The sequence below is a fragment of the Aedes albopictus genome, chromosome 1, assembly GCF_035046485.1.
Source record: "Aedes albopictus strain Foshan chromosome 1, AalbF5, whole genome shotgun sequence".
NCBI classification, from domain to species: domain Eukaryota; kingdom Metazoa; phylum Arthropoda; class Insecta; order Diptera; family Culicidae; genus Aedes; species Aedes albopictus.
In genome coordinates, this window is record NC_085136.1 from 218133131 (window position 1) to 218161122 (window position 27992).

Sequence of the window (27992 nt, forward strand, 5' to 3'; positions counted from 1 at the left end):
TTGCGGTTCATCCGCTAATGAGTGAAGGGTGAATCATCTATAAAATCCGTAACAATAACAAAAATTACCAAACGTTTTCGTGACCATACAAAAAATTTAACAAATTTTAAAATGATTTTGTTGCAACAAATATGACAACTATTACAATAAATCGGTTACGAAATTATTGGCGTTTATCTCAATATACATGAAATAACAAGCTACACATCTGTTTGGTTATTATTTTGATACTATAATAATGTTAAATTTAATTGTAATTTAATCTGACATTATATCAACTTCGTTTTTTTTTTCTAACTGCAGTTGTTTTAATCATGTGATAACATGATTCTGGTCGACTGTGTTTATCCTATTCCTGTGCCAATCATTCGTGTTGGTATCGAATAGTTTACTCTTATTTCGAATCGATTTCGTGTTGCATAACGATTGCACCAGCAACAGAGTGAAATCTCTTTATATGCTTTGCACTATCCTGCATTGACACGTGTGTAGTGCACCGCGAACGGCACTCGTTAGTTACTAATAGTTTGTTTTATTTATTTATTTATTTATTTATTTATTGTTTCTCTTCATCTGATCTACTTGGATCTCAATGAAGTGTGGCTGGGAAAAGCCTTAACCAGGCATAAAAACCCGCATCTTTTGAAGTAGTACATGACAAACCATTACAATTAATTACATATACGGCACAACTTATCTAACTAATGCTAACATTATAAAAGAACAAAAAAAAAAAAAAATCTAACGAAACACATCAATGAAAGTCGAACTGTTCAAATACATTGTTAAAATTTAAAATCATAAACCTAATGGGATCATGTTGTCCGTATCGACTATTACGTGGATCCAAATGCAGGAAATTGCGGCGCCGTAGTGGTCGTTCTGGAACATATATTCGGAGCTCTGACAGTAAAGAAGGAGCATCAATCTCACCGTTCAAAAGTTTCCCAATGAAATTGGATTGCATTGACGATCTCCTACTCGCTAAAGTTTCCAAGCCTAACAGCATACACCGGTGCTCATACGGCGGAAGATGAACAGCGTCACGCCAGGGTAGACTCCGGAGCGCTAATCGCACAAATTTTCGTTGCACAGCCTCGAAACGGTCGATCCAATTCTGACTATATGGGCACCAAACTAGTCATCTACTGCTGTCATTTCTCCTCTCGTTCGGTTCGTAACATGAGCACATTAGTAATGCCGCTTCGACGAATACGACGGAGAACTGGGTACATTGCTATAAACACGTCGCCAATCCGTGGGCTTTTTATTCTTTCTGTTCCTTGAGGCAACCCAACTAGGAAATTATATCATACTTCTAGCATGTTGTGTAGTGTTGTTATAACAATTGCCTATAACTCATTATGTTATGAACAAGATGCTGGATGATGTTAAAATAACTAAAATTGTATCAAGAGTTAACAGATTTTATCAAGAAAATAACTTATTGTGTTATGATCATATCATCATTTTAACAAAACATGATATGAATCATTATTTTATGAATGTCCAAAAATCAAAGCTTAACTATTTACTAAAACCTCCATTTAGGTAATGCTTGAATTCAGTTTATAACCTAAATGAATTTTTACGTTTTTAATAGTGTCTTCCAGGCTAGATGATTATCTCAGGTTGTGCTATTTTGTTATAATGATTTTTTGTAACAACGGTTGTTATAAAACATGTACCGTTAGCAGTCAAAAGAACAAAAATTCTAACAAAACTCGTTCCAATTGAAACAAAACTATAACAAGTTGAGAAATAACTATAACTAGATGATATCAACTTTTATTAGACTAAACTTGCGTAATCATAACAAAATTATAACATGTTCTGTTTTATATTTCAGAACAGATTAAGTTTTGTTATAAATCTCTTGGCTCGAGTGACCAAAATAACAAAAATTATCAATCTTTTACGCGGCAATACGAAAAATCTTATAAATTCTGAAATTAGTTTGCTACAAAAAATATATCAAACTAGCTGTCCCCGGCAAACTTTGTCTTGCCTACTGCGTTTTTTGACGTTTCAAGTCCTCTAGCCAAGCCCAAGTCCCCGTTCAAAATGTATGAAAATCCGATTTTCTGAAACTTTCAATTTTCCCATGTTTTTTGCCTCATAAACCTTCCTTGGGTGAAAACTAACAGAACAAAACTTAGACGACCCAAATCGGACCATCCGTTCGCAAGTTATGCGCGGTCCCACGTATGCCACTGCATTTTTATATAAATTCTGAAATTAGTTTGCTACAAAAAATATATCAAAGATTGCAATAAACGTGATACAAAATTATGTCAGAGGCAATTATATTACAATGCATAATATAACAAATGTTGTTATACCACCGACGAATCGACGTGACAGTGGTGATTCAAAATTGTCCCCCCTCAATTTAACGGTCGACCAGCAAAGCGAGCGAACCCTTCTGTCAAATCAGCGCAGACGCGAACCTCTTCCTATATCAACACACGGGGGTTTGGGATCAAGCTAGCAAACCAACGCGAACCGTTATAGAGGTGGCGATAGTGTTCGGCTGTTTTTCATCATGACATCATTTAAATTTGTTTGTTCTAGCTGTCACGTCGGTTCGTCGGTGGTTATACCTCTGTTTCAATAAATGAAACAAGTTTTGTTATAATTTTGTTACTAAAATTATAACAAATGTTAATATAATTTTGTTATGGATATTCACATGGAAAATCCTTACAACAGAATTATATCAATTATTGTTATTTCTAACAACAGTTGTCACAATTTTGTTACGATCTTGTTATGTGCTTCTGGTCGGGTTACTAACATTTCCTTCCATCCTCGATGACCGTGAGGACGTGGCCAGAACTGTGCACATTGGGAATGGTAAGCTAGTCCCAAGCCCTATTCATTGGTTCTTTGTACAATTTCAATTGCTCTGGTCAATCACGGAGTAGCAACTACGAATTGTGCGGTCATCTATGCTCATGCCGACTAGAAAGTTGTAACATAAATATAACATAATTATAACAAACCATGATATTTATAACTTATTGTGATATAATCATGTTCAACATCCTGAGTGGTTTCAAAATACTATCACATTATGTTATACATGTTGTTTGATAACTCATTTTTTTTTTTAATTTAGTTTCGGTTCTTGGACATTTAGAAAATAATATTAGAAAATGGTATCAAATTTTGATAGCAATTATCAATCTTGAGGCTAATATGTATATCTTATTTTGTTATAGGTGTGATCTTATTATAACAAAATAAGTTTTTATGATTAGACCAGTGTACTTTTTGTTACAGTTTTAGTTATTATCACATCATCTTGCATCTAATTTATAACATAATAAGTTTTAGAAAAATATTAGAACATCATAGCACAATATGATCTAAACTTGATATAATTTCCTAGTCGGGAATGGATTTCTACGTTGCAACGAAGTTTAAGAAGTGCGAGTAGCTAGGAGATTTAAAGGTGGATCATGCGAGGTTTCACAGAGCTTTCAAAAGAGTTTCAGTTCAGAGGCGTTACAAGTGGCTTCAGAGGCGTTTTCGGATGGGTGCCCGACTAGAAAATTATATCAAGTTTATATCATATTGTGTTATGATGTTACAATATTATTCTATAACTAATTATGTTTTAAACTAGATGCAGGATGATGTTAAAATAACTAAAATTGTAACAAAAAGTACACTAGTCTAATCAAGATTATAACCTGTTTTGTTATAATCATATCAATATTATAACAAAATGTGATATGAATCTTAGCTTCAGAATAACTAGTTTCTATCAAAATTTGATACAATTTTGTAACATAACATTTCAAATGTCGAAGACTTAAAACTAAATTATAATACAATGAGTTATAAAACAACATTTGTAACATAATGTGATATAATTGAGTTATAGTATTTTGAAAACACCAAGGATGTTGAACATGATTATATCACAATGAGTTATGAATATCATAGTTTGTTAGGATTATGTTTTATTTTTGTTACAATTTTCTAGTCGGGTGTCTCACTTGCTTTACAGGGAGCCCGAGAGGGTTTCAGGGCTTTTTCGGAAGCATTTTCAGGAAGTTATTACAGGCGCGGTGTTGAAGGCTTAGGATGTTCTAGGGTGCGTTACATGGAGTTCCAGGGGGATTCGAAGGCTTTGCAGGGAGTTTTAGAGGATTTTCAAAAGGTTTCGAAGAGTCGTAGGTGTGTCACATGGGGTCTCATAGGGTTTCAGGGGGTTTTCGGAGGTATTTCTGAGAATTTTCAGGAGGCTCCGAACAGGGGAGTTACATTACATAAAATTCGAAATGGATTTAGGGGGTTTTCGGTAACATTTCAGGAAGCTTCAGTGGATTTCAGGAGATTCGGGAGACGTTACAGGGGCGTTTTTGGAGATTAAGAAGGGTCGCTGTTGTGTTCCATGGAGTCCGAGAGGGTTTTCGAAGGCATTTCAGAAAGACTGAGGGGATTATCAGGGGGTTCCGGTGACGTTACAAGAGTGTTTTTGGGTGTTTCGGAGGGTGTCTGCTGCGTTACGGGGTTCAGGGTGCTTCAGGAGCTTCTTGGAGGCATTTCAGAAAGTTTCAGAGGATTTTCAAAAGGCTCCGGAGGTGATACAGGGGCGTTTCGGAGGGCCGCAAGTGCGTTACATTGTGTCCCAAGTGGTTTCAGAGAAATGGAAATTTCAGAGAATTTTCAGGAGGTTCCAGAGGCATTACAGGGGAGTTTCCGGGGGTTTAGGAGGGTCAAAGCCTTAGATACGCTACATGAGGTTTTCGATGGCATTTTCGGAAGCTTTAGAAGATTTTCAGAAGGTTCTGGGGGCCTTACAGAGGCGTTTAGGGAGTCGCAGGTGTGTTACATGACCCCCGAGGAAAATCAGGGGTTTTCGGAGGCATTTCAGGAAGATTCAGAATATTTCCATGGGGTTCTGATGGCGTTACGGGAGTGCTTTTGGATGTTTCGGAGGGTCTCAGGAGCATTACAGGGGGTTCGAGTGGGCCTCAGGGGCTTTTCGGTGGCATCTCAGGAAGTTTCATAGAATTTTCTGGGGTTTACAGGGGTGATCTCGGGGGTTTATGAGGATCTCAGACGTGTTACATGGAGTCCGAGAGGGTTTCAGGGGCTTCTCAGAGGCATTTCAAGAAGTTTCTGAGGTTTTCCCGGAGGCGCTACAAGGTTTAGGATGGTCTCAGGTGCGTTACATGGGGTCCGAGGATTTTCAGCGGATTTTGGAGGTGTTCCAAAAGCGTTTTCGGAGGATTTAGAGGTTTCCCAACGAGAAAATTATATCAAGGTTATGTCATATTGTGTTATGATGTTAAAATATTTTTCTATAACTTGTTATGTTATAAACTAGATTCAGGATGATGTTAAAATAACTGAATTTATAACAAAAAGTGCACTGGTCTAAACATGATAATAACCTATTTTGTCATAATCAAATCAAAATTATAACAAAATGTGATATGAATCTTAGCTTTAATATAACTAGCTTCTATCAGTATTACTAGTTTCTAGTTTTAGATACAATTTTTTAAGATTATTTTTTACATGTCGAGGAATCAAAACTTTATTATACAGGGTGTTAGGTTCCTGAGTGCAAACTTTTTAAAGGGTGATAGAGGACCATAAATGATGAAAAAAATTGTTCTACGCATATGGTCAAATCTCAACCGTTACGTAGTTATTGAACTCCCCATGTTTTTGACTCTTATTGCCTCAACTGAACCGATTGGTTAAGTTAAATAATTAAGTTTTCTAGGGCAAATAGCTCAAAAGTAGTGTGTTTCAATTTGTTTTTGTCAATTATCTTTAAAAATGCGTAATAATTTTTGAAATTCTTTCTTTGGCAAAGTTGTGACCCCTGTTCCACTCTACAATTCGTTCTTTGACATCAAGCTTCTATGTCTTATCGTTTTCTTGCAATTTCGATTTAAACGTCGCATTTTAGATCATAAATTTGCAATCGTCATGGTAAGCACTTTTTTGCGCACTGTGCCGCACATTTAAATGAAAATTACAAGAAAACGATTAGAGTTAGAAGTTTTGCGTCAAAGAACGAATTGTAGAGTGGAACAGGGACCACAACTTTGCCAAAGAAAGAATTTTAAATTATTACGCATTTTTCAAAGATAATTGACAAAAAAACAATTAAAACACACTACTTATGAGCTATTTGCCCTAGAAAACTTAGTTATTTAACTGAACCAATCGGTTCAAAGATGCCATTTGATAGAAAATTCAATAATCTTTCGAATAAGGGTAAAAAAATTGCGAAAAGTTTGACCATTTTAAAGTTATAGCCAGATAAGGCAATAAGCGTCAAAAACATGGGGAATTCAATAACTACGTAACGGTTGGGATTTGACCATATGCGTAGAACAATTTTTTTCACCATTTATGGTCCTCTATCACCCCTTAAAAAGTTTGCACTCATGAACCTAACACCCTGTATTACAATGAGTTATTAATCATCGTTTATAACAGTGGTCACCAAACTGCGGCCCGCGGGCCGCATGCGGCCCTCGAGAAGGTTTAGTGCGGCCCGTGATCTGATTATGAAATATATTAGAAAGGTTGCAAAAACTTAGAGCAAACATTTTTATCAAAGCCCTTTTAAGAAGTATTCCCAAGCAAAGGATACCAATAAATAAAAAGCTAATTTTAATCAGTTTAAGGTACACCGGGGCAAGTTGAAACGGGTGGGGCAAGATGAAACAGCGGATTAACATGATGTTTTGTAATGATGATAAACAGTTTGATCGCCATAACACATAGTTTTTTATTCAAACAATCTTTTAGCGAAGGACAAATTTCCAAATTGTATTGAAATCTATTTCAAAACTTCGTGTTTCATCTTACCCCACCCGTTTCAACTTGCCCCGGTGTACCTTAGTAAACATAACATTTTCATCTGCAAAATAATTATGCCCAAAAAATTATGTCTGTTTCATTTTGACTCTGAAACATTATTCTGTAGCATACAGAGGATGACTTGTATGTCGAAGTTAAATCCTGAAACTCTATTAAAATTTAATCAGAATAAATTCTTAAATGCCTTGCGCCCCGCAGCCTTCTTGTGAAATTCAATTGTGGCCCGCATAGACAGTAAGCCTGAGGACCACTGGTTTATAACATAATGTGATGTAATTGAGCTACAGTATTTTAAAAACACCAAGGATGTTGAACATGAATAGATCACAATGAGTTATAAATATCATGGTTTGTTATAATTATGTTATATTTTTGTTACAATTTTCTAGTCGGGGGAATTCCAAATGTTAACGTTACCTACACAAAGATATCCAAATAGATTTTATATACAGTCAGGTTTTTTTTACGCGGGGGATACGTACCGCGTAAAAAAAAAACTCAAGTTCAAAATTCGAAAAACCGCGTAAAAAAAGTCTCACCATTTCTCGACGAATCATGCAAAAATAAGACGATGAATTTTTTTTTTGTATGGAGTTTTCATTTACGCGGCCGCGTAAATCAAAACCGCGTAAAAAAAAACCTGACTGTAAATGGATTCTACCTAAAAGGAGGTTTGGGTGTATTTGAATTTGTTATGATTGCTGTCTTAACATAATGCTAATACTCCAAAAACACCAAAGATATCAAACTTTATTGTATCTCAACGAGTTATAAATATCATGGTTTGTTATTATTTTGAAATACTTTCAATTTCGTCTGGCTGATTAATGGTTTCAAATGACCATCTAGAGAAATTTCCGGTTGAACTTTTCGGTTATTCTCAGTGAAACTTCTAAAGAAATTTACTAGTTGAAATAATTAAAGAGATTTGATTAATTTTATGCAACTCTAGAAATAGTTTTTTTTTCTGAGTTCCTGAATTCTGAGTTCTTTTTTTTTCTGAATTCCAAAAAATCGAAACTTGAGTACAATAAAATTACATATTCAAAACATATTTATATTACCATGAATTGTAAACATCGGAATTTGTTATAATTATGTTATATTTGTGTTAGAATCTTCTAGTCGGGATTTCCGGTAGAATTCCTAGAACAATTGCGCTGGAACCTCTGGTGGTTCCGAATGATCATCTAGAGTAATTGGCGGTGGAATTTTTTGGAGGATATCCCGATGGTGCACCTAAAACCTGGTCGAAATCCTACAGGAATTTCCGATGGAACACCCTAGACGTTGACCCGTTGGATCTTCTAGAAGAATTCTGAGAAATATGTCAGGCGAACACCATCGAATTCATTTCAGAAGAGAAAAAAATGCTTACAATTGGAATTGAGAGGAATTTTTAGCGTTCTAATTTTTTAAAACTGTTATAAATTTGGACCAAAAAAGTTGAGAACCGCTGAATTCGATCTAATTTGTTTCATTTTCAATAATATAATAAAAAAGATATTTATTGAGAGAATAGTATATCAATTATATCAAATTTTGTTATAAATGCTGTCTGATAACGCAGCGCAACATTTATTTGTCTCAAGAGCAAACTTATGTTTTTCCGACAGATTTTGATGGGCTGCTGAATCCGAATCCGAGCTCAGATTTACTCCAGCATGTCACAATTTTGAGCTATACCTTGATTTATAGGGCAAAATATGCGATTTAGGGTTTTTTTATTGTCAGTCATTAAGTATGAAGATATTTTTTCTAAGCAATCAAAGAATAATTGGCCAAAAAACATCTAAATTAACGACTCATGCAAAATATTTCGTCTTACCAAATTAAATTAGATAGACTATTTAAAACTTAAATTGTTACTTGGGCAATAATTAAATTTTGTTTCACTGTGTTATTTCCTAATTTGTTGTATTTTTGTTTTGATTGGAAGAAGTTTTGTATGATTTTTTGTTGTTTTTACCAGAGAAAGTAGGTAGAGAAGCGAAGAGTGATCTACCGTCTGAATGGCAACACTTTTTCTGTTTTGATTTCATCACTTGGATGTTGGCAACTTCCGGAAAACAGATTAATCCACCTATCGAGGGCAGTGTCTTTCTTGTATACTCCATTAGAAAATGATTTATGGTGTTTATTTAACACTTATTAACAGGGAATCATCTCAATTGTATCCCAAAATGAAACAATTTTCATCAATTTAAGGAGTCAATGTTATTTACAGTGATATTCTTGATATTTAAACATTTTGGTGAAAAAATGTCCTTAATTATGCGACAATCGTCAAGGTTTGTTGATTTTGTTCGATAGGATACCAGTTTGACGGTTCGATAAGGTATTTTTGGCTTCACACTCTTCGCTTGTCTGCCTATTTTCTCTGGTTTTTACCACTAACGGTCCAAGTTGCATAACAACCGTTTTTTTATGTCTTTATTTATGAGATTTTCAGCCCGAGGCTGGTTCATCTCAGAACAACCGTTGTTACAAAATCGTTGCAACAAAATAACACAATCCGTAATAATTTTGTTTTTCCCATCTGGTCGGGTTGTTTTTAAATCACTTCAATCAAAAGGTTTATAACAATACTTATGACATATTTGTTCTTCAGTTAATAACAGTACTTGTTATAATTGTGTTATTCGGTGTAGTTCAACTAATTAAGCATGAGCGATTTATTGAATCCCCTTGCAGCAACCAGCCAGCTGATGGAGTGCACTTTCTTTTATCGTTGCTTTTCCAGCTGCACAAATGCAGCTGCATTTTCACCCTTCACTTTGATATTTGGCGTCAATAATGTAGGCAGATTTGTTGTGGTGCACTCGCTGCAAACTGGTCGATCGACTTCGTCCGCAATATACACGTCGTGATTGAGCAACAATGCGATGCAGTTTCACGAAATTGCGGGGGTGTGATGAAAGCTAAAATGAGAGTTTTCCTGCTTTTCTGAGATTTCTGAGTACATTCGACTAGAAAATTATATCAAGTTTATATCATATTGTGTTAGGATGTTATAATATTTTTCTATAACTTATTATGTTTTAAACTAGATTCAGGATGGTGTTAAAATAACTAAAATTGTAACAAAAAGTACACTGGACTAATAATAACTAATATAATAAGTTATTTTATTATAACAAGATCAAAATTATACCAAAATGTGATATGGGTTTGGGATTACTCGTTTCTATCAACATTTGATACAATTTGGTAATTGTTCAAATGACGAAGAATCAAAAATAAATTATATAGTTGTTAAACAATATTTATAACACATTGTGATATAATTGAGTTATAGTATTTTAATACCACCAATGATGTTGAACATGATTATATCACAATGAGTTGTAAATATAATTGTGTTATATTTTTGTTACAATTTTCTAGTCGGGTTTCTACCACTATTAGTATTATGTCATGTTCGTATCATATTGTGTTCTGCAAAATACTATAAACCTCATGTGTGCTATCAAGAAAATAACTAATTTTGTTATAATCAGATCACAATTATAACAAAACGTGATATTAACTAGCTGCAAAATAACTGGTTTATATGATTAATTGAATAAGTTGATGCAGTTTGTAAGGAAAAGTATTCAGTAGGCCGTCCCTTATTTTGCAAAAATTGGAAATGTTATAAGTTCGTTAGTGGCAAATGATCGTTTCAGCTAAAAAATGATCGTGTCAAAATTTGAAGTCCGTATCTCAAGGCTAAGTGGTCCCTCAAGGGGCCTAAAGTTGTCAAAAATTGTATGGGACCAAAAAAACATGAATTTTTTTTTCGACGAAAAAATATGCTATTCTACTAAAACCGGTGATTTTAGGGCCCTAAAGGGCCAAAAATGTGCTTAGAATTGCGATATCTCTACTCGTTTTTGAGTTATTGAACAAAATAGGGTAGGTTTCCTTCGGAATCTAAAAAAATGGTCAAAAATGCTGATTTTTCGGTTGTTTTTTTGTCAATATCTCGGAAACGAGTAGAGATATCGCAAAACTAAGCACATTTTTGGCCCTTTAGGGTCCTAAAATCACCGGTTTTAGTAGAATAGCGTATTTTTTCGTCGAAAAAAAATTCATGATTTTTTGGTCCCATACAATTTTTGACAACTTTAGGCCCCTTGAGGGACCACTTAGCCTTGAGATACGGACTTCAAATTTTGACACGATCATTTTTTAGCTGAAACGATCATTTGCCACTAACGAACTTATAACATTTCCAATTTTTGCAAAATAAGGGACGGCCTAGTATTCAGCTGAGTACGTTTTAAAATTACAAAAAAAAATATCAACATATATTACGTTACAATAGAGGTTTTGTTCTGATATCGCTATTCAGTTCCATGTGGCTAAAGCGAGATGAACTTATCTAAGACACGCGCCCACTTCTAAAGATTGCATCTCCCGATTTTGGACCGAGCAGTTGCAGCTACAAATCTGTCATTGCCAATCAAGCTGGCCAACAGTAGTATAGGTAGTGGTCTCGGTCGATCGATATAAGAAAACCTCCAAGCTCAGTATTTATTTGATGGTGGAATACATTTTATCTTCCGGTTTCGGTTTGGTCTCTGGTCTGACGGATGTTTTGAGGTTAGATAAATATCAAATAGAAGCCGTCGGTCGTCTGTTTGTGCATGGACTATGGACTGGACATAGCTACGTTATTGGCCCGAGTCCGAGAGTTACAGTGTGATAATCAATGTGGTTTTCTTATACTATATGGTGGTATGAGCAAAAACCTAGTTTACGGTGCTCGCTTCGCATCGAATAAAACCCCGATAATTGATTGAACTCGCGCGCGAAACCGATACGGTTATGATTAATTGATGGCGCGCAGAGCGCTGATAAGTGGCAGTCGAACGTCGATCGTTGATTAATTTTCCGTAACCTGGTTAATTTGTTCAAAGTAGTGTTGACTGAGGGTTGAGGTGGGGGCCTCCGTCCGTCGAGTCAGCTGTTTGTTCGTTAGTTGCAATGGCTTCTCTCGACGAGAAGGGGATATACCGCAGCAGAGCCGCGTGACAAATCAACCTTTGGGAGTAGATTGAGTGCAACTATTTATTTCCTCGAGCCAAAAGTGGGAAGTCACATTGCGCACTCGAGAAGCACACGGATCGGTATTTTATATTTTATGAACAGGCGAGTCAGCGTGCTGCATTTGTTCGTTTTAGCAATGGGTTAGAAATGAAAATGTTGCGTTAAAATAACTGTCGCAAGCTTTATTTATTTGATCTACATCACATTTAAGATAAGCCATAATCAACAATAAAACGCCGTAATACTCAGTACATGCTGCATTTGGTGCGGGGGTAATTTTTTAAGACCACAGCTTCTTATGGATCCCAGAGTAGGCACGACATCCACTGATGATCTTCTTATTCTTCATGGCTCTACGTTCCCACTGGAACTTGGCCTTCCTCGCTTCAACTTAGTGTTTATTGAGCAACAACTGTGGAGCATGAATTTGTATATTGTGAGGCAAATACAATGATACACTATGCCCAGGGAGTCGAGAAAACTTTTCTGACCGGAACGGGAATCGAACCCGCCGTCTCCAGATTGGCGATCCATAAACTTAACCACTAGTCTAACTGGAGACCCCACGGCGTTGCGCCTCTATCGGTCAAATTGCCAACTAATTTGCCAAAGAAAGTATGATCTTGGAATACACCTGAGATATATGCTTACACCCCCAAATAGGCGAAATCCCATAAGCTATTAGATTTCTACAACAAGGATTCCTGCTGCACCTCCGAACCAACAAAACGTGTAGCAGGAGTCTAGACTGTATAATATAAGTCGCTACTACTTTTATAGCGGTTCAAAAATAGCTACCAGAAAATAATAGAATTTCCTAGAATTTAATTCAAATAGCTACCAGATAATAATAGAATTTACTAGAATCGCTCTAACTGAATGTAAAATAGCCCAACATTGCCCAAAATTGGACAGTGAAATTTTAAAATTTTCGATACAATTTACGAAAAGTTACATCTAACTGAGAATTATTTGAAAAGTGATTTTGTCTATCCCCTGTAAATTTATGACAATCTTAAGATTATTTTGAATCAGCTATGAATCACGATTTCTTCATTGTCGGCGTTTCTGGATCAACGATTTGTTGGAAAATGCGAATTTTATTGTATTGTTTAGGCGCATTTAGGAGAGTGATCCATTTTTCTTTTTGAAAATTCATGTGACTTATTTAGCATGTTTATTACGTGGCAGTTTACAAATCACAAAGATGCAAGAAAAATAAATGGTTTTGCTAAATCTAGCTCATATAAATCCAGAATTTGTCAGAAGAAATTTTGGATTAAAATTTTGGAATGGAATTTTCTTTTGCTAAAATTGTTGCAAAAAGGGGCATTTTTGGCGAAAGTTTAGGAATAATTTAAAGCAAATATTTGGTACAAATCCTGATAAAAGCCAGCAGTAAACCTCAAGAGATGTTTTGGTAGAATTCATGAAGAGAGTTTTAGGAAGTGGTTGAAATTTCCATTGAAATTTGTGAAAAAAATGTCCTCAATGTGAGGATTTCGGAAACTTTAACGATTATTCAAAAATTCTGAAAAAACAAATCCGAAAAGAGATTTGATCAAAATTATGCTGTTGTTAGTGATCAGTCATTCTCCTGTATGAAGGGCCAAAAAGGGTTGTGCGAACCCGCAAGCATTGACACTTTTTTTTTTTACTATTTCTTTATTTGACAGGCCCATACGCCCGAAGGCTTTACGGGGCCAATAGAACCTTTTTTCATAATGAATTAGACAAACTAACAGAATCACAGGCACTCTGTGACTCTTGAATCCCACACAACTTCTTTTTTTCCTTCCCGCGCGAAACCCGTATCAGGGCATTGCACTTGCGAGCGAGCTCAACGAGTATGATCCTAACATGATCGCTGTGTCCGGGTTCTGTGAGCGAACTGTTATGCTCAACTCGTTCATAATCAGCGATCATGATGGCTCACTTGTGGAATAAACAATGAGCTGGAGTTTTGCTTGACGACGCCTTTCTACACTGGGAAAAAAATCTTCATTCCTTCTATGTGTCCGGGACATGGATTTTTGCAATGAGGGTAGACAAATGTTTTCCATTAGTGCGACTCATACTTTTGATGAGGCACCTGTGGGGTATGAACAAAGCTGAGTAGCATTTCCCATGCGTGTATTTCCCCTAGCAAGAATCAGTGACAGCCAGCACCATGACGGGGTCGTCGTCAGTGTGATGCTGCCTCATTGACGAGTGCACTGTTGGCGGAGCAAGTTGCCATCACCGTGAGGTTCCGTATTATGCCAAGTGATTCTACTGCAGTTTGCTAAGATGGCTGGGAACGGATTGTTCCAGGGAGTTGCCCGGCATTCACATTGGCGATCCTGCCAGGAGTGCTTCATAATCAATAACAAGTTAATCATAAAATAGGTAGAATCACTTGGCATAAAAACAGTGAGAGAAAACAAATCGTTTTGGTGTGTGAAGTGTGTGGTGGTGCTACAAACACAGTGAAGTGGGTGTTGCAATTCTGCGGTTCCTGGAGAAAGCTAGAGCGCGGAAAGTTTTTGTTTTTCCAACCGCGTTCTGTTTTAGCCTTGGTTCTAGCACAAACACATGAACGAAGGCGCGGTGACGTGGTTGATTTTTGTTGTCGACTGGTAGCACGCTGTGGATAGGTGGTCGGTCGATGATTGCATGCATGTTTCTTCATGTTCTTGCTCGGCATGGATGGTCGCGCTTTCGTTGATTCCTCGGATCGTACATGCTCGTGTTGTCGCTCGGTTGAACGGTAAATGCAAACAGGTTGATGTGCATGATGGTAGAGGTGTTTGGCTATTGTGAATGTTGCCGTAAAATACTCGCGGCATTGGTTGGTTGGGTTGGTTTTTTGCTCGGGTTTTTTGGTTGGGCAAATTAATGGCGTGTCGAACCGCCGAAAATTTTTCTGCATAAGGAAAATGCAGGGACGTGTAATGAAAACCGTCCAAGGAAACGGCATTTTTTGGATAACCGCCAAAAATTATTCTGCATAAAGAAAATGCAGGGACGTGTAGTGAAAACCGTCCAAGGTAAAGGCGTCGTTGGATAACCGCCGACAATTTTTCTGCATAAGGAAAATGCAGGGACGTGTAATGAAAACCGTCCAAGGAAACGGCATTTTTTGGATAACCGCCGAAAATTATTCTGCATAAAGAAAATGCAGGGACGTGTAGTGAAAACCGTCCAAGGTAAAGGCGTTGTTGGATAACCGCCGACAATTTTTCTGCATAAGGAAAATGCAGGGACGTGTAATGAAAACCGTCCAAGGAAACGGCATTTTTAGATAACCGCCGAAAATTATTCTGCATAAAGAAAATGCAGGGACGTGTAGTGAAAACCGTCCAAGGTAAAGGCGTCGTTGGATAACCGCCGACAATTTTTCTGCATAAGGAAAATGCAGGGACGTGTAATGAAAACCGTCCAAGGAAACGGCATTTTTGGATAACCGCCGAAAATTATTCTGCATAAAGAAAATGCAGGGACGTGTAGTGAAAACCGTCCAAGGTAAAGGCGTTGTTGGATAACCGCCGAAATTTTTTTCTGCATAAGGAAAATGCAGGGACGTGTAATGAAAACCGTCCAAGGAAACGGCATTTTTGGATAACCGCCGAAAATTATTCTGCATAAAGGAAATGCAGGGACGTGTAGTGAAAACCGTCCAAGATAAAGGCGTTGTTGGATAACCGCCGAAAATTTTTCTGCATAAGGAAAATACAGGGACGTGAAATGAAATCCGTCCAAGGAAATGGCGTTATTGAAAAACTGCCGAAAATTGGCTTCTTAAACGGTGTTGAGGTAATTCAATATTCTGAATCTGCATGCAAAACTGAGCCGAAATCCAAATTTGCATGAATTTTAATGCCCGGGAACCTATTTTAAAATCAATTTGAAGTTTGTATGGGAGCGATTTGTCGAATCACCCCTCGTCGCATTTTGTACTGGGCGGAGCTGTCAAGCAGTTGCCCAGCTGTCAAAAGGTGATTTCAAAAAATCTGATTTTGGGTACCAAAATGAAGCTCAAAAAATCTGAAAAAAATCACAGTGGCTCAGAAAAAGGTGCTCTTTCGAATAAAATCAAAAAATCAATACATTTTTCAAAATTTAAAAACCCAATTGTTTGCATCAGGAAAATGCAGCGATGTGTAAAGAAACCCGTCTGAGGAAATGGCGTTGCATGATAACTGCCGAAAGCTGTGCGTGAGGAAAATGCAGGGACGTGTAATGAAAACCGCCCATAAAAATTGCATATCGTAAAACAGTTTAAAATTCAAGTACGCAATGAAAACATATCTACTGAAAATATGTTGTAGAACCTCTTTCGAACTCGTTTGGTAGAATCTATTTTCGTATAATGAAGGATATTTGTGTGTTATATATGGTCCATCTGTACCATCACATTGAAGCATTGAAAGTGGAGTTGTATGATATACGGAATCTTTGGTCTGATAAATATCAAATTCGTTAATCTCTTGTTTTTTTTTCTTTTTTTTTTTACAAATAATTCTTACAAAATATGTTCGTTTTCGTTGAATGCGTCGAATTTTCGCAATCGTGAATAACGATTGATTTGAGTGAGAGAAAAACAGGGCCGGATACATAACGAGACGTGCGCTTGAAGGAGAGAAGACGCATCACCCAACTGCGTGTGTTGTAGTTATTTTTATTGGAGCTCGGCAAAACCCCATAGATGATCGGTTAGCATTGCAAGTTATCAATCAAATGATATAGGTTCGATATTAACAAAAGTGCGTTTACTAAACAAAAAGTAAATGTGGCCATTCGTCTTAATTCTTGTATCTTGAAGTGTATTGACCGTCCAGTTCCAAACTGTTCACGACCATTTGAAACAGTCGACGTTTCAAACGGTCGGTGAACGGTTGCTGACGGATTTGACAGCAAAAATGAGCGGGAAAGATTTCGCGCGCATACGCGTATTGTCTATCCGGTTGGAATCAAGACCGACATTCAATCTAAAATTGTCATTTTCTTTGTCCACAAGTGTCGCAACTGTTTCGCATCTAGTGCGCTGTGTTGCTGACAGCAACGGGAAGCATGCGCGCTACCTTTGACATGATTGAAAAACGTCGCGAGTTGGGTCGCGTCGCGACTTGATTGCGCGAAGTCCGGTTTGGTGGCGGCCCGACAATATTTAAAAACATTCAATTGGTGAAACAAGGACAGCTGACCGGGCGCCAACTGATTCCTTGATCAGCTGTTGCCGGCAGCCAAGCCGCCAGCTTTTTGGCGCGGACGTCAGGGGTGTTCAGATGCAATGTTTATCAATTAATAAATTTATGAGGATATTTTTTCCGCGATAAATGTTTTGCATTTTCTAAAATAAGGTGTAATAAAGGCAATTTACATAAGAACCAAGATAATTACCTATGTTTGAAGTTCTTGAAGACCTGAATGTTTGAAATAATGATGTGCTCGAAACTAACGAGCCTGGATAAAACAAAGAGGAGAAACGTCAAAATTGGAACAGTCGATCTAGTGTCATCCCCATAGTTCCAATCGAGCAGGAGACCTGTCAAAACGACAAGGATTCTCCACTTTGGTATACTCGAGACACTTTACTCGAAACCAATTTGCTGATTGATCGATTTCTATAGAATACATCGAGAACCCCCTCGATATTCGACGACTGTTCTGAACAGTTTCACAAACAGTCGGGATAATCCAACTTTGAACTGAATACACAATATCTTGTTGCATTGGTCTAGGGGCAAGACACTGTGCAAACGAAAGCAACTCTGAGAAATTCTGAGTTACTCCTTTTATCGATGATCGACGAAATTTGTTGAAAGACATCCCTAAAACTGCAATTTTCATTCAGCACACGCAACACTTTGGCAGTTTGACATTGGTGCCTGATCACACTTTGGCATAAATGGGAGAAATTCTGAGGAACTGTGAGGAATTCTCAGCAACACCTCGAGCACAGATTTGCTCTCGTTAGATCTGTCTCGCCCCTAGGCATTGGTGCCATAAGGATGAAGAGAACGAAATTGAGGGTTTGAGCGTAAAAATAACAAGCCTGCTAGTAAGAAAACTTTTTTTTTCGGAGAAGAGGGAGAATGTGGGGTATGAACAAAGCTGAGTAGCATTTCCCATGCGTGTATTTCCCCTAGCAAGAATCAGTGACAGCCAGCACCATGACGGGGTCGTCGTCAGTGTGATGCTGCCTCATTGACGAGTGCACTGTTGGCGGAGCAAGTTGCCATCACCGTGAGGTTCCGTATTATGCCAAGTGATTCTACTGCAGTTTGCTAAGATGGCTGGGAACGGATTGTTCCAGGGAGTTGCCCGGCATTCACAGCACCATACAGCAGCGACTCATACTATTCATGCGCTAATTTGCCTGCGTAATCGGGTATTGGTTGCATATACTTTGGATGTGGTTTGGCACATGGATATTTGCCATTAAGTATGAGGCAATTTTCCTGAGTGTACTTGGATCCTTTTGTACCAGTCGAAAATCAACGTAAACCATAATTATTTTCATTTATCGAACAGTCACTTCTGTCATAACCGGCGCAGGAGGGCTACGCGGAAAAACTAATGCAAAAACGTTTGAGTTTTCATAGATTTGTGAGTTGGTGGAAAGAAAGTGGTTTACAAAGTCTATGGAATTTATTGAAATTTTGACTATTGAAATTCGGTTCCAGGTCTTTTCACTTCGGCCTATTATTGCTAATATGGGCTAATTGGTGGTAATGATCTTTGCTCCGATACGTAACAGGGCGTTATTGCTAGGTACAATATGTATGATTGATGGTGAATTAAAAGACGACGACTTGATGGCTTGGTCCTCATACACCTCACTGCCGCTTCATTAGGCCAAAAGCAATAGCGGATTTCTAAGAAAGTAGCCAGAGGGACTACGGCGTTCCCGTTATTGACACATTCGATAGGACACGGACACGGGCGGGACGGAACAGGGACGAGGCCGCGCCGAAAAGGGTATTTTAAGGATTAGGACTTCATGGTCCTAGGAATCTCTCTACGGTGGTTACGGAGCCTGAATGGTCCCTGTCAGTTAGACCAATACCAACGAAATTGTTGGTATGTTCGATCGTGAATAGTTAACGGAAGTAATCTGCGACTTTTCCATCCATGTAAAAGTCCTGAAGACCATGGCAAGTTCAACATTTGGCCTAGGTACTTGTTTCGGGGCATATATACATATGCGGTTTTTAAAAACTTAAGGTTGAAGGATTCGTCATTGACACAATCGTCATCATTGAAAATTCGAAAGCAGTTTTCTCGTTCAAAGCTGAAAATTCCGCAAAATGTATTCACTGCATTGCGGATGCAGAATGGAGTACAGTGAACACATTTTCAATGTAAAAATTCATGTTTTGAGCGAGAAAACTGCTTTTGAATTTTCAATGATGACGATTATCTCAATGACGAATCCTTCAACCTTAAGATGAGTTTTTTCCTAAAATACTCACCCACGAAAAAACAGGTGTAGAGCCCTTTGGAGAAGTCAAGCGTTATTGGTCACATCCGGCCGAACCATAGGCTGTACAAAATATCTCAGGGAAAGGGGCACATCAAAATAAAACTGCTGTTTATATTGGTAAACGTTTCGTACACAAAACAATTAATCGAAAATGTGATATTTTTTTCCAAAACACATCCAAGCTCAGCTAGTTTTGATACAGTGAGCTGCGGTGCTCATAGCTCACTTAACTGCGCCCAAGATCAATGAGCCTGAACGTTCATGGCCTATCTTTCTGTTGAGCATCAAGTTACCATAAAATTAGCTGAGTTTTGCTCGTGAGCTGAGCTTTTTCAATGCCTGATCAGGGGTAAAGAATCTCCTTCCAAAGGATTTTTTTCACAAACTACTGCAAAATCAAGCTCTTGATTGACAGAACACTCCCATCCCAATAGGTCGAAGAGCCCGCCCTCAATCCCCGAAATTTTGACAACAAGGAGGAGGCAGTTCCAGGCTCCTGTTCGAATCGTTTCATTCGGGTTATCAGCGCACCCGAATGAAACGATTCGCTCCCTATATGATATGATATATGTTTGCTTTGCTTTGCTTTACTAAACTTCGATCTTGAAAGGTTTGTCTGATTACTTTAGACAGTACAATACGTAGCAAGATCTAAATATGGTGTGGCAGATCTGAAACCGCAACGCATTATTGTAAGGTGATCTACGCACGTTACGGGCATTAGGCCGAATGTTGTGTTACGCCGAAACGGTCGTTAGGCTGAATGGGTCATTATGCTAAATGAGTCGTTTTACCGTATGGGTAGTAGCCTGGGACACAGTTATATGGGGAAAAATATAAAAATGGGAAAACTCTCGTTCCTGTATACTTTTTGAGTTCCATTTCGCTCCCATTTCAACTGTGCAAAATTCCAGCTTGTTCGAGGAAACTATATTTTAGCGCCTACCTTTTTAAATTTTCATACGATTTAGTATGGGGAAAATTTACTTCTTCAGAGAAAAATCGCTAGGGGTCACCTCTTGTTCTCTAAAAAAAAGTTTTCTGTAGAAAACTTCAAGAGGAATCAGACCTCCGAAGACCGCAAAGCGATGCGACGTTCGTGTAAAAAGTTATTAAGCCTTACCCGATCGATAAAATGACGAGATTTCATCATAACTACACTAAAACTTGACGAGAAAAAAATCTTTTTAAACAAATTGGAATAGGGGAAATTGTGTATTTTCGGAAGATTTGTTCTCTTCGTCATGGTGTGTTTTTGAAGCTGTCGAGTTGGTTATTTGGCCTCAAATCCTTCCCAACCAAGCTGAATTATACGGCCAAGTTTCAGGAAATTTGGTTATCGTGCTGAAAAAATTATTTCTCGTCAAGTTGTAGTGCAGTTATGATTTTTTTTTTTATTTTTTTAATTAATCCACCTAGCGATGATGACGCCTTTCTCGTGCCTTCGAAAACCTAATTCAATAAAACTCATGTAACATGTTGATGAATATCGCACTTTCATCCGGTAAACAAAAACCCATTATATGGTTTATATATGCTAGCATTATATGCTAGCTTTTGATTTTAAAGCCTTTATTACTATAAAACAGCCCACATCCTGAATTTTAGACCGCCATCTTAGATATTCTATTGACCATTTTTGGACTCCAGACTCTAGATATTCCCAATACCAAATATACCCGTATTTCGTGGTTTTAGAGACTAAAACTCCATACAACAGGTGCCATCTTAACCATCAGATCGCCATTTTGATTATTCTGGTTGCCATTTTTGGATTCCGGAAATCTTCCTCATCATGTTTTAGTCTAAAACTCTATTGAACAGTCGCCATCTTAAATTTTGGGACGCCATCTTGGATTTTAGGCCGTTATAGTGAATGACACAAGTGGGCCCATATAGCCGAGGCGGTAAACGCACGGGTATTCAGCATGACCATGCTGAGGGTTCGATTCCCGGTCGGTCCAGGATCTTTTCGTAAAGGAAATTTTCTTGACTTCCTTGGGCATAGAGTATCTTCGTGCCTGCCACACGATATACGCATGCAAAATGGTCATTGGCAGAGGAAGCTCTCAGTTAATAACTGTGGAAGTGCTCATAGAACACTAAGCTGAGAAGCAGGCTTTGTCCCATTGAGGACGTTACGCCAAGAATGACACAAATCCATTTCATGACATCACAAATCATATCTTATTTTGCTTTTGATTTTTGAGCCCTAATTTCTATAAAACAGCCGCCATCTTGAATTTTGAACCGCCATCTTGTATTTTATTGTCGCCATTTTCGAACTCCAGACATCTTCCCATATCAAATATACCCATATTGCACGAGCCTCATTAAAAAGCCGCCATATTGAATATTTGAACTCATCATTTCAACACAATTTTTGAACTCAAGATATCTTGCCGTACCAAGCTTACCCATGTTGCATAATTTTAAAATCTAGAAGTTCATTGATTAAACAGACGCCTTCTTATATTTTATACCGCCATCTTGGATATTATGCTCGCCATTTATGGACATCATCCTCATATCAAATATACCTCGCTTCTTCAGACGCTCTAGTTTGTCCCGATACCGATGAATGGGGATTTGAGGACAATGGCGGTTTTCGGTGGGCTGGAATAGCGGTCTTCAGCGAAGAGTTGGTTCGGATGAACAGGCACTTTCTTCGGTTGACGATGACAAGGCCGCCCTATTGTCGAACCGTGAAATGGGGGTGGAGGACTTGAAAATCAAAAAAAAAAATTAAAAGTGGACAGGTCTATTTAATGCTCATTATATACATTTCAGTTATTAATTAAGGTGGATACAAATTTTATTTTGACTTTGTGAATTTTTGGCAAAATTTTGTATTTTGAGGGGGCAAATGAAAAAATATTTATCAAAATATTGGGTTTCGCTAAAAATTCGTTAACAAATCCGATGAGTTCTCATTAGGGGGATTCACTAAACAGCGTAAACTGATTAAACTGATTAAACGTCGCGATCACCAAGGCAATCTTTGATTATTTTATTCGCAAAATCATGAAACATTTCAAATAAGCAGAAAATCATGGCTTACGCAGCAATTTAATCTGTTTAGTGTTTTTCTGATGAATGCTTTATTATTTTTATCCCCCTCCCCCTCGACCAGTCAAAGAGTGGTGGGACAAAAAGTGAAAAAAATATTTGTAACGGCCTAGTTATCAATACCGTAATTAAATATTAATCATTTAAAGGCAATCAAAATTCCAGGCTTGAAGACCTCTGTTTCTTACCATCCATGTATATGCCCTAACACATTGTTCAACATAACAACCAATTCGACCTACTGGCCTATTCGGCCTATCAACCCGTTCAGTCTAAGCACCCTTTCTACTTAACGGAACTTGGTCTAACGGGATAGCATCGCATCTTCAGTGCCGATCTCCTAAGAATGACGTTTGCCGCTTCTCATTGCAGGTCATCAAGTGGGAAAGCTAGAAAGTGATGGTGTAGAGCGGACCTGGTGTGATGGTTGAAGCCTTTGGCTATCACGCAGAGGAGCTGGGATCGAATCCCACTCCAGTTATACTCACAAAATGTGAGCTCTTCTTTCGGAATGCAAGCGAAGCCGTGGATTCCGAGATGAACTAGCCCCGGTCTGAAAACCTCGTCAATACGAATATAAAATGAAGTGATGATGCAATCGCTCGTCCATGCCAGACGAAATGGTTGTTTGACAAAGGTTCACGTTGGTGCGTGGATTGCCGTGGTAGACAGATGATAGAAGGTTTGTTAAAATTATTGTAACGCGGTACAGATCACGGATTGCTGATTTGTAGCCGCAACATAATAGAATGTTTATAAATACAGTGCTCTGAAGTTGGAATGGGACAGGGATTGAACCCAGCTCCTCCTGCGTGTGACTCAGAAGCATTAGCCATTAGACTACCAAACCCAATTTATAATCACCTTCAATCACAAACTTAACCATTCTGCAAACGCTCGTTTAGTTCGCCTCGCTATTGAGTCATAAATTGCATACTCACTGCTGCAGCTCGCTTCTTGCTCCCATCGTCATCATCGCCCCCCGACCTCCCCCAGGCTTCATCATCGTCGTCATGAACTTGAGCGATTTGTTTGCCTGTTTCTATATAGTGTAGGTATTGTGTACTAAAACCATAACTACTAAGCTACACAAAAACAGCTGAGAGTACATACAGTAGAACCGGGAGGTGCAACAGTGCGCTTCAACTGGCATGCAGTTCAAGCTGCTTCTGACGATGACGATGATGGTGATGATGGTGCTGTGGTACGCGAGCGCGACGTGTTCGTTCACGGCCTAGCGATGCGAGCGGCGCGGCGATGGGTTGGTTACATAGGAGGAACACACGAATAAATATTTGAACTTGAATTGCACTGCAAGGTTAGCCCTATAATGATGGCCCTCGTCGTCGTAGGGCCATCACCAAGCCCAACCTCTTCCCGTGACCTCGAAAGCTGAGCGCTGGAAACGTTCTGGGGTTCTATAGCGGTGCATACAGCACTTGCATTGAGGGGGATCAGTTCAAATCGATAGGAAAACTTGCAATTTTTAGACACATTGTAGATTTATGGCGTAGAAGGGGCGTATTTTGTCAAACGACATTTCACAACTGCGATTAGATTACTCCAATCAACTTTTGACCCCATGGGAGTTTCGACAAGCTCGAATGCTTGTGGCTTTCCATACACAACGAATACAACCCATTGACTCGGGGGGCTTATCGCTCTCAGCCTCAACTACGCCATATCAACAGCCGTGCATCAGTCGACGTCGACGACCGTTCTCATTGTACTTTTCCGTGGCAATTGACTTCACACGGTCTGTCAATGTCCGCGTCTATCAGCGATTGGCAAACACTCACGGAATTGTTCCAAATTTTCAAATAAAAAAAGGGGGACCGATGTGTGTTCTTGCGAACAATTGTAAGAGTTGCTATGATGCTTTTTATTAAAAAGAAACTAAAATAGATCGGCTACAGCTTACCCAAGTAACACAGAAAACATCTTTCATAATCGAAATTTCAAAAAATGTTGTATAATTGTAATATAAGCGCATCAGAAGACTTCTTGTGTTATTCTCAAGTTATAATTATGTTGGCAAAATACAAACATCGTAAATATTATTTTTTTCTCGTATCGTCTAAGCCATGTCGAAAAAATGTTCATTTTGCAAATATGCAACATTAGTAGAGCATCAAACGTACAAGTGAATAATGACACATTCTCTGATAACGTTTCCACAACTCAAAATTTAATTACTTTGCATTAAAACTTCTTACTTGTCATTTGTCTTACAGAATTTGTGGCACCAGAGTTATTCAAGGATGAACCAAAGACAATTTATCTCTGGATCAACATTCGCAATAACCGGTGCACTGAGCGCTTTACTTTATTGCCAAGACCAAACATCCAGAGCCCTACACTATTGCCCTCTTAGCCTTAAAACTAGATTTATTTACCTTTAAATTGAGCTGACCGGCATGCATTATAGGTCACTGCTTGTTTACCAACTTTCTACTGTCGTCTAAACCAATTTCCCGGACATTCTTACAGCTGATGGAGGTAGATCGTAGCTCCTAATCAATTCCCGATAAATAATTCTGCCTCACATAATAACATACAATTGTCATAATCAACAACACCACCTAATTTTATTAAAATTGATACCCGTGAACTCTTCGCGTATTGTTCCGGATACGTTCACGAATACTTATTCACGAAATTTAATAAAAAACCGAAATTCTCCGACGATAATCTGAACTGCACAGCAAGCGCAGCTAATCAAAACAAATAATTTGACGTTTTGACAGATTCGGCTCCTCCGAAAGATGATGTTATAATTTAGTTTTTTTGGCGTTACTTTTATGTTGTAAAATAAAAATATAACTTATGCGTCAGTAAGTTGGATAGATGTTTTTTGAACGTTATTTATAAGTAATTCTGATAAGGAAATTGTAGAAATGATTGCTTTCTAGAAAAACTGTCAAGGTTACAGTACCGAATAAAACTTTTAATACAATAATAAAAAAAATATGACAATGACAATATTATTTCTTCTACATCGTTGTAACCATTCTGAAAAAATAAAATAAAATTTCAGTTCAGATGAAATGTTCCTAAACTGCTATTTTTTACCCCTTGAGGAAGAATTATTAAAGAGCGATAGATTCAATTATATCTATGCATATATCTATGCATAAATTTCAGTTTTCTTGATATTTTCTAACAGCGCTGTAAAATTCACAATGCATCTGCCATATTGCTTTTACGTGTGGATTAAGAAAAAAATATTCAAGGGAGACAATTTTTGGTAGATTATGTTGCAATATTTATTCACCTCTGAGGCGCTTGAAATACGAGTAAGCAAAAACCAAAGTTTCACCAAAAATCTCGAACCGCAGGTACATCATGTCTATCCTTGTGCCTACCATGTCACCCAGAAAGGGCCATCTCATAATTTTTATATCGAGAAGTTTACAATTCACTTAATGCCTAGGAAATTCATTTTTATGTAGTACCGGCCGAGTGTGATTATAAACACATTATTTTTATTTATTTATTTTGTTTTGACAGTTCTCTTGTTCGCGTAATGGGCCTCTCATTTGTTTGTTATAATTGTGAATTCTGTAATGATTATCCTTCTTATATAACTCAATTCCAACCAATGCTTATACTGTGTATTATTTGTGTTTTCTATGAGTTATACCATTTTGAAATTGCTTTATTACAACCAATGATTTGGATCACATTATAAAAGTATTTTGCAAGATGTTATGGTTGTTTAATAACATCCCGATCAGATGATTCTAACAAAAATATAACATAATTATAACAAACCATGATATTTGTAACTCATCATGATATAATTATGTTTAACATTTTTGGTGTCTAAAAATATTATAACTCAATTGTATCATACTATGTTATAAATGTTGTTTAATAACTCATTGTGAAATAATTTAGTTTTGATTCTTTGACATTTAGAACATCATTTTACACAATTGTATCAAAATATGAAAGAAACTAGTTTTCTTGAAGCTAGCATTTATATCATATTGTGTTATAATTTTGTTTTTATTATAACAAAATAGGTTATTATTTTGATTAGGCCGGTGTACTTTTTGTTACAATTTTAGTTATTTTAACATCATCCTGCATCTAGTTTATAACCTATTAAGTTATAGAAATTTTTTGTAACATCATAACACAATGTGTTATAAACTTGATATATTTTTCTAGTCGGGATGATTAGAGCTAATGGACAGCAATGTCTAAAATTATTGGCACTACAAGTGTATTATAATACATCTTATACAACCTGCAAGATGTTTTATAAGCCGCCATTTTTTGCGCTGTTTTGAGTTTATAGGTGTACATTTTTGTATCAAAATTACAAGAAAAATACAACCAGTTATGTATGAAAACTGAATTTTAAACTCTTATATAACAAGCTGTGTTACTTGGGATATCTAGATCAAAGTTGTCATCATGCATTACTAATTAACACTAGTTTACAAAATAAAACGAAAGTTGTGAACTTCCGTCAAAGACCCAAATTTTTGAAGCACAATTTAGCGCTGATTTCGAAACCGTGCTTCAAAAAAATTAAAGTAGAACAGTTTTTGAGTTTTAGCTCAATACAGTGGCGTTTCGGTTTTATCAGTAGTCGTTTTAATCACTACTCGATCAAATTCACGGTTTTCTATTCGATTTCATCACGATTTTCATTTCGTTTTTATCACACTTGTTCGAAAACATTCCGAAATCAATATTAAATCAATTCAGCATTGCCCAGTCCACTAAAACTGGTAAAAAATGTGAACTACGACTCATATATTTTGCAGCTGAACGATTTAGAATTAAAAAATTACATTTATTTCTCGTTTCGTCAAATTCACGGTTTCGTTTATTTCACGATAAAATTTTTTTTGACCGTGATAAAACCGAAAAACCACTGTATCAACTTTTTAAAATATGGAATTTAATAAAATTCAAAAATCTTGCGTTTTGTTCAACCAAATTTATTTTTTGTTCCATAAATTAAAAGCTGAATATAATACAATTCGATCATCTGAATGCAGGTTTTGCGTCAGGCTGATGAAATTCAAGATATTGGCGAGTTTTGGAGACGATCTCCCTAAATTTTGAGCAAATTTTCCAAAAATATATGAAGAAATGTATTTTTTCAATAAGAAAAAAAAAACAATTCAAAAATTCTTATTTGACATATCATATATAGGCGAGTTACAGTAAAAAATTCAGCTCAATCGGAGCATTGATTACGGAGAACGAAATGTGTGAAGTGAGCGACTTTGCTTAAAAATAGAACAAAAATCGATTTCAAATCATCAACCTTGTATGGAAAGTCGAAAAAAAATCCGCTCTACTGTAATTTTTTTTCTTCGCGTTTTCGAACTCAGGGCATAATTCTACACCAAAAACGATCATCAGCTTACCGAGTTCAAAAATGCTGTAAACTAGTGTAATCCAAAATACTGTGCTGGAGACTGAAAACCTCCAGGTTGCATATTCAGAGTATCTAAGAGTTACTAAAAATATATTACTGATCTATGTAGATCAACTCCGAACATGTAAGAACTGAGTCTGGTGTAGTGTAGCCTTA

The 27992-nt window shown here is 37.3% G+C and overlaps 1 long non-coding RNA gene across 1 annotated transcript; it reads right to left on the reverse strand.

Annotated features, from left to right (window-relative positions):
- Window positions 1-9580: 9580 nt before the first annotated feature.
- Window positions 9581-19126, reverse strand: LOC134285475 (uncharacterized). The gene is made up of 2 exons (XR_009996403.1): window positions 18218-19126; window positions 9581-13987 (listed from the first exon to the last, which is right to left on the reverse strand). It is a non-coding gene; the product is annotated as an uncharacterized LOC134285475 (long non-coding RNA).
- Window positions 19127-27992: the final 8866 nt, after the last annotated feature.